The sequence below is a fragment of the Canis lupus genome, chromosome 1, assembly GCF_003254725.2.
Source record: "Canis lupus dingo isolate Sandy chromosome 1, ASM325472v2, whole genome shotgun sequence".
Classification (NCBI taxonomy): domain Eukaryota; kingdom Metazoa; phylum Chordata; class Mammalia; order Carnivora; family Canidae; genus Canis; species Canis lupus.
In genome coordinates this window covers 16,173,996-16,183,504 of record NC_064243.1, presented here as the reverse complement: position 1 = coordinate 16,183,504, position 9,509 = coordinate 16,173,996, and the positions used below count along the sequence as shown (strand labels likewise).

The following is a 9,509-nucleotide window of genomic DNA, read 5'->3' as shown; positions in this document are numbered from 1 at the left end:
CCCACCTAACTACTTGAAGCACATTGGGAAGTGGGTAGTTTCTGAACTTCAGGCATATACATAAATTGTATGACATTATATTAAATATGGTTACAAAGAAACTAAAAATACCCAGGGGAAGGTGAACTTTGGTAGAGTGGTTGTATATCTATGATACTAAATGCAATATTTAATAAATATTTATTGAGTGCTTGCTTTCAAATGGCAAATAAGATAGAGCCCTAGCAAGGAGAAACCATGAGATAAGAGAATATTTCCAAAAGTTAACTTTTTATATCAGTTTTGCAAGATGTTGATCAGTCTTTCTCAGAGCAGGGGTTTCATGGTGAAATAAGCTTGAATTGCACTGGCATAAATAAGTATTTTTTTTCCTATTAGGACCTCTCAGCATCTTCAAAATATTCTAAAATTGTTTAATCCTTGGCTTGTGTGTGTGTGTGTGTGTGTGTGTGTGTGTGTGTGTGTGTGTTTGCCTGGGCCAGAATTCTGCAGAATGCACTAAAGCACACGTACAGAGGAGAAGTCAGCTGGTAAAGGGAGAAGAGGAGGGGTGGAGGAGGAAGCTGTGTCATTAACAGCAGAGCACTAGAGTAATGATTCTCATGGGTTGGAGCCAAATGGTCATCCAGTTCCACTGTCTATGAAGCAAGCCCTATTCTTTGATACTGTAAGAGCCAGTTTCTCTGTCATATGTATGCAGATATTTATATATAACAATTATTATATATAGTTATATATTATTTATATGTAATTATGTACAATGCCTCCTTGCTTCATGCCCCCAACCACATATACTCTTATCAGGGCTAGCCAGAGCAGGTGTTCTTTCCTTTTAATTCACTGTGCTTAATATTTTTAAAAAAGATTTTATTTATTTATTCATGAGAGATACAGAGAGAGAGAGAGAGGCAGAGACACAGACAGAGGAGAAGTAGGCTCCATGCAGGGAGCCTGACATGGGACTCAATCCTGGGCTGCAAGCGGTGCTAAACTGCTGCGCCACCGGGGCTGCCCCTGTGCTTAATATTTAATAATAAAATTTCATCATTTAAATAAATTTAGTAACTGGAGCATTTCGGTGGCTCAGTGGTTGAGCATGCCTTTGGCTCAGTTCGTGATCCCGGGGTTCTGGGATCGAGTTCCACGTCCTGCTTCCCCCTCTACCTATGTCTCTGTCTCTGTCTCTGTCTCGCTCTTTGTCTTTCATGAAAAATAAAGTCTTAAAAAAATAATAAATTTAGTAACTAAACTTCTATCATCTTTTATGATTTTCAAATTTATTCACATACATTCTTTTATTTCTCCCAACAATTCCTATAGTAAGATAAATATTGTTTTTATTATTATTTTACTAACTAAGAGAGTATATTTCTTAAGGGTAATGATGGACATTCAGGTAGAACAAGTGTTCCTTTTGAGGATATTGCAGCCAGTTAGAAATTCTGATTCCTAGACACTAAATGCTCAAGTTTAATCAACTTTAACCACTTCCATAATTTTTTTACAAACTCCCCTAAAGGGGTGGATAACAGCCTTCAAGTTAGAGCCTGGAATCCTGCAGATAGAATATGATTGATCTGGAATTCCAATTGAAGTGTTCTGACTGCAAAGTTCATTGTCTCTCTACTATAAAGAAATGTATTTTTTCTTATCGGAGTCTGGTAACCAGATAACAGGTGGACCTGACTGTACCTGAAAATGACTGTTGATTGAATGAATGGATGGTTGAGTAAACATAGATAGGCAGCCATAGAGGCCAGGTACCAATTTAAAGTTACAAAATTGAAAGATAGAGGATTTGTTCAAGTCCCTTTTGTAAAAGGTCATTTTCAATTGATTTTTGATGGAGGATTTTTTTTTTTTTTTTGGTGGAGATGCTAGGGAGAATGAAGGAAATCTTTATAAGACGGTCACATGTATTGCAGAGATTGTAACTTGGAATTAATAACTATAGATCCTATTTGTTACTATTTATATCTTCCTTTATGAAGAACTCTATGGTAAAGTATAGAAATCAAGCCTGTAATATTCTCTCTCTCTCTCATTCTTTATTCAAATAATCTCCATTTTGTGTCCTTTCTGTACTGGTTGTTGAAAGAATGAAAATACATAAAAGAGAGTGAGATGTGGTTGAGAACTATTAAGTGTTCTTTGGAAAAAGATCCTGGGTCTCATTACATACGATTTAGAAATGGGGAGGAGTATCATTTTAAACTTTGGCATTTCCTAGTCATTTATTTCCATGAGTTGTTGAAAAACCTAAACCGTACAATTGGAATTCATATGAAATTATAGCTCATTGTCTTTTCTTCTGCAAAAACAGTGCTTAAAAAAAAAAAAAAGCAGTGCTTAAAGTTCTATATGTATCATGAATGTCGCTGCCAACCTTCCATCATCCCACCTGACCTAAAGAAAGTTGCTGTCCTGAATTTATTTGGTGTACAGTATTAATATTCTAGAAAGCTTTTCTGGCCAAGAATATAGATCATTTGTAATATAAGGGCAAGTTGATACGTGGCATCATGGAACTAGAGCAGATTTCACAAACAACTGCTAACAGACCAAGGAATTTCATGGAGAAACCCTAGCAGAGAGAGCTAAAAGAAAACAGATGGGTAAGTTTGAAGTGGTATCCAAATGTTGGCATTTTATTTTCAGGACAGTTGTTGTGATACAGACTTGTCAGATACAAAATAATATTTTATCTCGCTATTCAAATTACATTTTAAATTCTGGTTCATCATAAAATGGTTCTTTTGGCATTAATCTCAGTCACAGATTTGGAGGCCCATTGATTCCACAGTCTTCAGAGACAATTGTGTTTGTAGTACATTTTGTATTTGTATTCTAGTTTTGACAGGAAGTCTATTAAATGCTTTATCCTAGAGATCTCTCTTTTGATGACACGGCATTAGTATCTACCCAGCTGCCTAAACCTGAACACAAAGATCATAGAAGTCCCTCACTGTCCTTTATCCAGTCATCACAAAGACAGATCAATGACCCCAGGACCCCTCCAATCCTCACATCTGCCCTACTTGGGCACAGCCTCTGGTAAGGTGTCTTCATTTGCATATACACATGGCAGCCTCTTTAGTGATCTTTGAATCACCAAGAAGGTATTCCTTTCAATATGCAAATCTGATTCATACAATTTTCCTATTGCACGTTCTTCAGTTGCTATCATAGGATGGAACATAAACTGTCCTGAAATTGCAAGGGACATCATGAGCAGGCCCTTCTCACCTGAGCACTTCTTGCTCTGCTCCATCTATCACCACCAGCTGAACAAAGAAGCTCCTGTTTTTGCCTTCCTCCAAGAGGTCCTCTTACCCCCTTCTCCATCTTCGGGAACATATGCTGATCATCAGGTCATATTTTCAGTACCCTCTTGGATATTTGACACGACACTCCCCAGCCTACTTTGAGGCTACACTACCTGAGACCTTACTGTGTACCTTGGAACTTACTCATGATATTTTATCATTGTTTATTTTTATACTGGTCTGCACAGCAGGTGTTGAATTGGTTGAAGCAAGAACCTCTGTCTCTTCTGCCTTGTGTCCCCCTTACCTGCATTGTGAGGGTTACATAGTATATATGCTCAATAAAAATTGAGTAAATGGATGGATCAACTAGCCTCATTGTAGAAACAGTTTCATGATGTGCGTTTATACTGAAACATCCCGTTGTATGCCTTTTTTTTTTTTTTTTTTTTTAATGATAGTCACAGACAGAGAGAGAGGCAGAGACACAGGCAGAGGGAGAAGCAGGCTCCACGCACCGGGAGCCCGATGTGGGATTCGATCCCGGGTCTCCAGGATCGCGCCCTAGGCCAAAGGCAGGCGCCAAACCGCTGCGCCACCCAGGGGTCCCCGTTGTATACCTTTTTTTCCCCGTTAATAAACCTTGATTTCACTCAAACTGAGCAATGATAAATCTTCCACACTGAAGTAGCTTCCTTGCCCAATTAATCCAAAGGGAAAAAACTGAAATGATTAGTAAAGAAAAATGTATGGACTAACACACCCTTTTAATGTTTTTAAATATTTTTAAGGTTTAAAAAGTATTTAAAGGGGATCCCTGGGTGGCGCAGCGGTTTGGCGCCTGCCTTTGGCCCAGGGCGCGATCCTGGAGACCCGGGATCGAGTCCCACATCGGGCTCCCAATGCATGGAGCCTGCTTCTCCCTCTGCCTGTGTCTCTGCCTCTCTCTCTCTCTCTCTGTGACTATCATAAATAAATAAAAACTTTAAAAAAATAAAAAAGTGTTTAAAGTTTGTAATTCCTAGTAGGAAAACATTATCTGAATGAATACCCTAATGGCAAACAACTGTAGAATGTTTTAGTTGCAGGTGGGGCAGAGGGGTAGGGATTCTCTTCACGGCATCCCAGCTTTCTTCTTGAGAAAGTCAGAGGTACACTGGTTTGTATTATTGTGACATCCATTAGGTGATCGAAGTTGCTTTTCCTTCAGCAAGGGCTTTATTTGTCAGAAGGGCATTATGCTTGACCTCCAAATTTGGCTGACAATTTACTGATGAGATTCATAACCTTTGGGTTGCTCTGATATTTTGACATATTTGCTGGGTTCTGGCCACATCCTGGAAGGCCACCATAACTTCTGGATCCTGCATGGCTGCAAGAACCTCTGGGTCACTAGGAATTTCATTGAGCCCAGGCATTCCTGCCATTTCAGGCATCCCCCCTGCCATTCCAGGCATTCCTCCAGGAAAATTACTAGGAATTCCTCCTAGAAAGCCACCTAGAAAAGAGCCATACTGAGCTCCTGATTGTCCTTTGGCTTCTCCCTCCCTCTGGGCTCTCTCATGTTCTTCCCTAGCCTTCTTAACCCTTTCTATTCTTTCTTTGATCTCTCACTCTTCATGTTCTTGTTCATACTTTCTCCAATGTTCAGCAATTTTTCTGGGCCCTGGGTTGAACTTCGTTCAGCATTGCACTGGCATCTTCATCATAATCCAGTTTACAAGCAAGGGCAAGATCATGTGCTGCTTCTTCCCAATGACCCAGAAGTCTGTGTGCTTTCACTCACCACTTGTAAGGCTGAGCTGAATCAGGAATTATTTCAATAGCTCTGTCACAGTCTCAAATGGCAGCACTTGGCTTCTGTAGTTTGATGAAGACACTGGCTCTCTTGGCATACAGAATGGCCAAGCGAGGATTGAGTTTGATGGCATCTGTGAACAAGTCAATGGCTTTCTGTAGGTCACCACCATTTAGGGCATCAGTAGCAGCCACTTTTTTTTATCATTTGCCTGATCCATCATTTCCTCAGTTATCTCTACGTTTTCATCTCCCATTTCTTGAGGGGCATCAGTATCTGGTTCAATTACACCTTCCTTGTCCATTTCTAGATCACTTTCATCATCTGATGGTTCGTCTGTCTTTATGTTTTCCTCCTCCTTCTTACTATCTGTTTTTTCTTCCTTGATATTGTCTTCTGATTTAGTTTTATGAGTAGCAGGTGGTATTTTACCCCCATGGTATTTTACCATGCTCTCCACCCTCTCCCGCAGGAAGCACATTTCCTCGGTGTGCAGAACACTCGGATCCTGCTTACACATTTTCACGAAGGCCCGAAGCTCACTCACTTTGCAGGGGTCCAAGGTCCAGGGGCGCTGGCAGGTGGCAGGCTTAAATAGATATAACTTGGTGTGCCACGTATGCCTCCGTAAACCTGGAAGAAAATAAGTGTTCATCAGTTAGAAACAGTTATGTCAGCAGCACTATCCAGCTGAAGGAGAAATGGTTAACAAGTGTCTCTCCTTTGTGTTCTAGACTTTGAAAGAAGGAACATTGCTTCTTTTTGTTTGTTTGTTTTGAATAAGTGGAGAAAATTAAAAAGCTGGCAGTTAGGGTATGGAACCAAGAAACTTCTGGCTAATACAGAGTCTAGAATAGCAACAACAAAGAAAATTCTTTACATTTCTGGTGGTTTCACTTGGAAGATAGTTTGCAGGTGGATAATAGAGAGTGGCATTCTGAGAGTCAAGGGGAGCGAGAATAAGAAGCATCTGAAGGAGGAGCACCTGGATGGCTCAGTCGGTGAAGCATTTGCCTTCTAGTTCAACTCATGATCTCAGGGTCTTGGGATCGAGTCCTGAGTCGGGCTCTTTGCTCAGTGAGAAGTCTGCTTCTCCCTCTCCCTCTGTGCTCTCTTTCTTACTGTCTCTCAAGCGAATAAAAATTTATTTATTTATTTATTTTTTAAAAAGATGCATCTGAAGGAGCATCTGATTGTGAGCTTGTCTTTTGGCCAGCAGGAAACTCAGGTCAACTCATGCACAGGATGGAGTCAGGGCCCTTTGTAGAATCTGTCATTGGGCTTCTTGTGTCCCGGGAACCAGATGTGATTCCTTCCCCTTTCCTTCTCTTGAGTTTCCCCCTTCTAGTGGCACTAGGTATACCCTGTGGTCTCTCCTGATAGATTTCTCTGAGGGCTATGTCTTTGATATATTTTTGCAAACTCCACCATAACAATATACCACTTAATCTATAACTCACAAATATGTTTTTCATTAACTATGCAGATCAGACCAGGGTTTGACTTATGGTTAATAAGCAGTTGGATATTCATTATTGGTAATACTGATGCCATGTCATGTATCTGTTCATTTCTCAAAAATTGTATTCTAAGTCTCATTTTGGCAGTTTCAGTGGAAAAACAGGGTTTCCTAAACATTTTTTCCAGCTTTTCTTCTTGAGGAGAAACCAACTGAATTCCTTCTATGTCACTGATTTTTCTAGTTCTTAGACTAAGGACTATATAATTCTGCTCCTCAGGATTTGCAGGTTAATGAAGGATTGAGATATAGGTAGTGAGTATATGGATATTTTTGAGAAAAAAATTTAGATAAGTCTCACTAGATACTAATATGGAAGAATTTTGTCACATGCATAATAGATCTCTCAAGCTCAGCAAGTAGAAAGTAGTAGAATTTGCAAGGTTAAAATGCCCAGTATGTGGGATTCCATGATTTAATAAGCATGGTCAGAGCAAAGAAAAAATGTAAAATAAGAGTAGTCCAGGCTCTCTTGAGGTTTTATGTTATAATTCATTTAAGTAATGGTTCTTTTTTTTTAAAGTAATTTCAACGTGGGGCTCAAACTCACAACCCCAAGATCCAGAGTTACGTGCTCTTGTGGCTGAGCCAGCCATGCACCCTGGTTCTTAATAATCATAGATTTTTTTTCTGAAAAAGACCTATTATTTCATTTATTGTGAGTAAAAGGAAAACATGAAAATAAAATTGTTACTAAAAGTACAGCTCATAGTCTTTTAAATCCATGAACTGTTACATCACTGAGTATATGGTGGCAGAGAATATAAAAGTGGGGTGCAGTAAATCATAAGCTGACACCTGAAGGAAGGAGAAATGAGGAAACATAAAAACAAACCCAACTTTCATACTCTCTCTAATGGGCCTTCATAAAATTTTATGGTCCAATATATCTGTTTCCTGAATCTTATGATAAATGTATTGTTTTAGTGATTTGTTTGCTCTTTAAGTTATAAAATGTTTGGTAAAAAAAACCCTATTAGGCTATAGATAAAACCATCTGTAAATAGTAAACAATTATATATCTATTTAAAAATATTTATATTTCTTACTTATTTCTATTTAAAAATACCTATTTCTTACTGCTGTTTCTTATATCATATGTACTGGCTAAAACCTCAGGTGCAATGTTGAGTAGATGTGATGACAATAAGCATCTTTTCTTATACTTTTTGTTTTAAGAGAAATGGCATTTCTAAGGCTTTCATAGCACATTTAGATTTTAATTGATCATCTCTGTCTGGTTTAGAGAAATTCCCTTCAATTCCTATTTCCCTAGGAGATTTACTCATCAATAGTTGAATTTTATCAGATTTTTTCTTCATGTATTAGGATAATCATATAGCTTTTGCTCCTCTAATCTGTTGTATAAATTAAATTAAGAGTATAAATAATAGTGAAAAGGAATATAAGGGAAGGGAGAAGAAATGTGTGGGAAATATCAGAAAGGGAGACAGAACATAAAGACTGCTAACTCTGGGAAACGAACTAGGGGTGGTAGAAGGGGAGGAGGGCGGGGGGTGGGAGTGAATGGGTGACGGGCACTGGGTGTTATTCTGTATGTTAGTAAATTGAACACCAATAAAAAATAAATTAAAAAAAAACAAATAGACAAAAAAAAACCCAAATAGACAAAAAAAAAAGAGTAATTAAGACATCCTTGATATTTTAAAAATTAAAAAAAATTAAAAAGGAGATCCTACCTTTTGTAATTATTTTTATTTTTTTCTGTACACTCCGGGACTTGGTTTGGAAATATTTGTTTCAGATTTTTGTATCAATAGTTATATAGGGAATGGACCTATCCACTTTATTTCTAGGATCGAAAGGAAAAGAAAGAAATCGTTAGCTCTACCCATAAGCTCTATGAGGGTGGGGCCTGTGGGTCTGTCTGTGAAAGAGCAGGAGACTTCCTCCCCACCAGTACCAGCCAGCTGCTCCTTGTGGCATCCTGGCCAGTGTGCAGAGGGGATGGGGGAGGCCTGCAGATGCCCGGATGGTGGAATCACTGGCATACTGCGTGAACATCCTGACATCCAGAACCAGCACCACCAGGAGGGGCATCACTGGGGAAGCCTGTGTTTGTTCACAAGGCAGGGGGCAGCCCCTTCAGACAACTGGCACGCACGGACAGAGCTGCTACCATTACAGGCATTTCCCCAAGGTGGGGAGAAAGTGTCCCATAGAAGAGAAGACCCATTACAACAAAGTTGCCATCTCTCTGAGGGCTGAAGGGAGGATGCTGTCAGGCTGCTTTTCCAGGATCAAAGCTATGGTCCCTCTGATAATGGCTTGCTCAGTTTAAAAGCTGTCACTTGAGAGACAGTTACAATAGAGTGCACTCAACCTCACCCAGCCTTTGTACTCGCTCAGATCAAAACATCTCCTTTCTCTGCTCTGCTAATCAGATGTGCACACAGGAAGTGCAAGGGAAGGGATTCATCGGGCCAGTCCATCGCTCATCGCCCACTGGCGATACTGATGGAGGGCTTGCTCTTCTCACTAACTGAAGGTGAGAGTACCCCATTTATTCTATTGAATTAAAAATTACATTTTACCCTCACAAGGCAAGAAGTCAGCTTGAGTTTCAAAGGATGATTCCTGGCTGGAATTTAAATAAAAAAACAAAAGCATAAAATAATGCTGCAATAGACTCTTTCTCTATCTAGTTCTGTCTCTGGTTATTGCCTGGATTCTTAGCCTAATTCAAGGGAGCTGAATCAAGTCTATGAATTATTTAATTTCTTGCTTCCCTGCCAAAAAAAAAAAAACCCAAAACAAAACAAAACAAAACAAGCTTGTAACACAAGTTATCCAACAGAGTCCAAAGACTTACATATAATCATTACTTTATTAACCAGAGATTCCTGACAAGGCACCTATGAACTTCAAAGCAGGGGGTGAGAATGAGCCTCTGTGTGTCAAGTTT

General features: G+C 39.3%; 1 pseudogene; it reads right to left on the bottom strand.

The window, feature by feature from the left end:
- Positions 1-4,468: 4,468 nt before the first annotated feature.
- On the bottom strand, positions 4,469-8,595 carry LOC112643430 (hsc70-interacting protein-like; annotated as a pseudogene).
- Between the last annotated feature and the right edge of the window lie 914 nt (positions 8,596-9,509).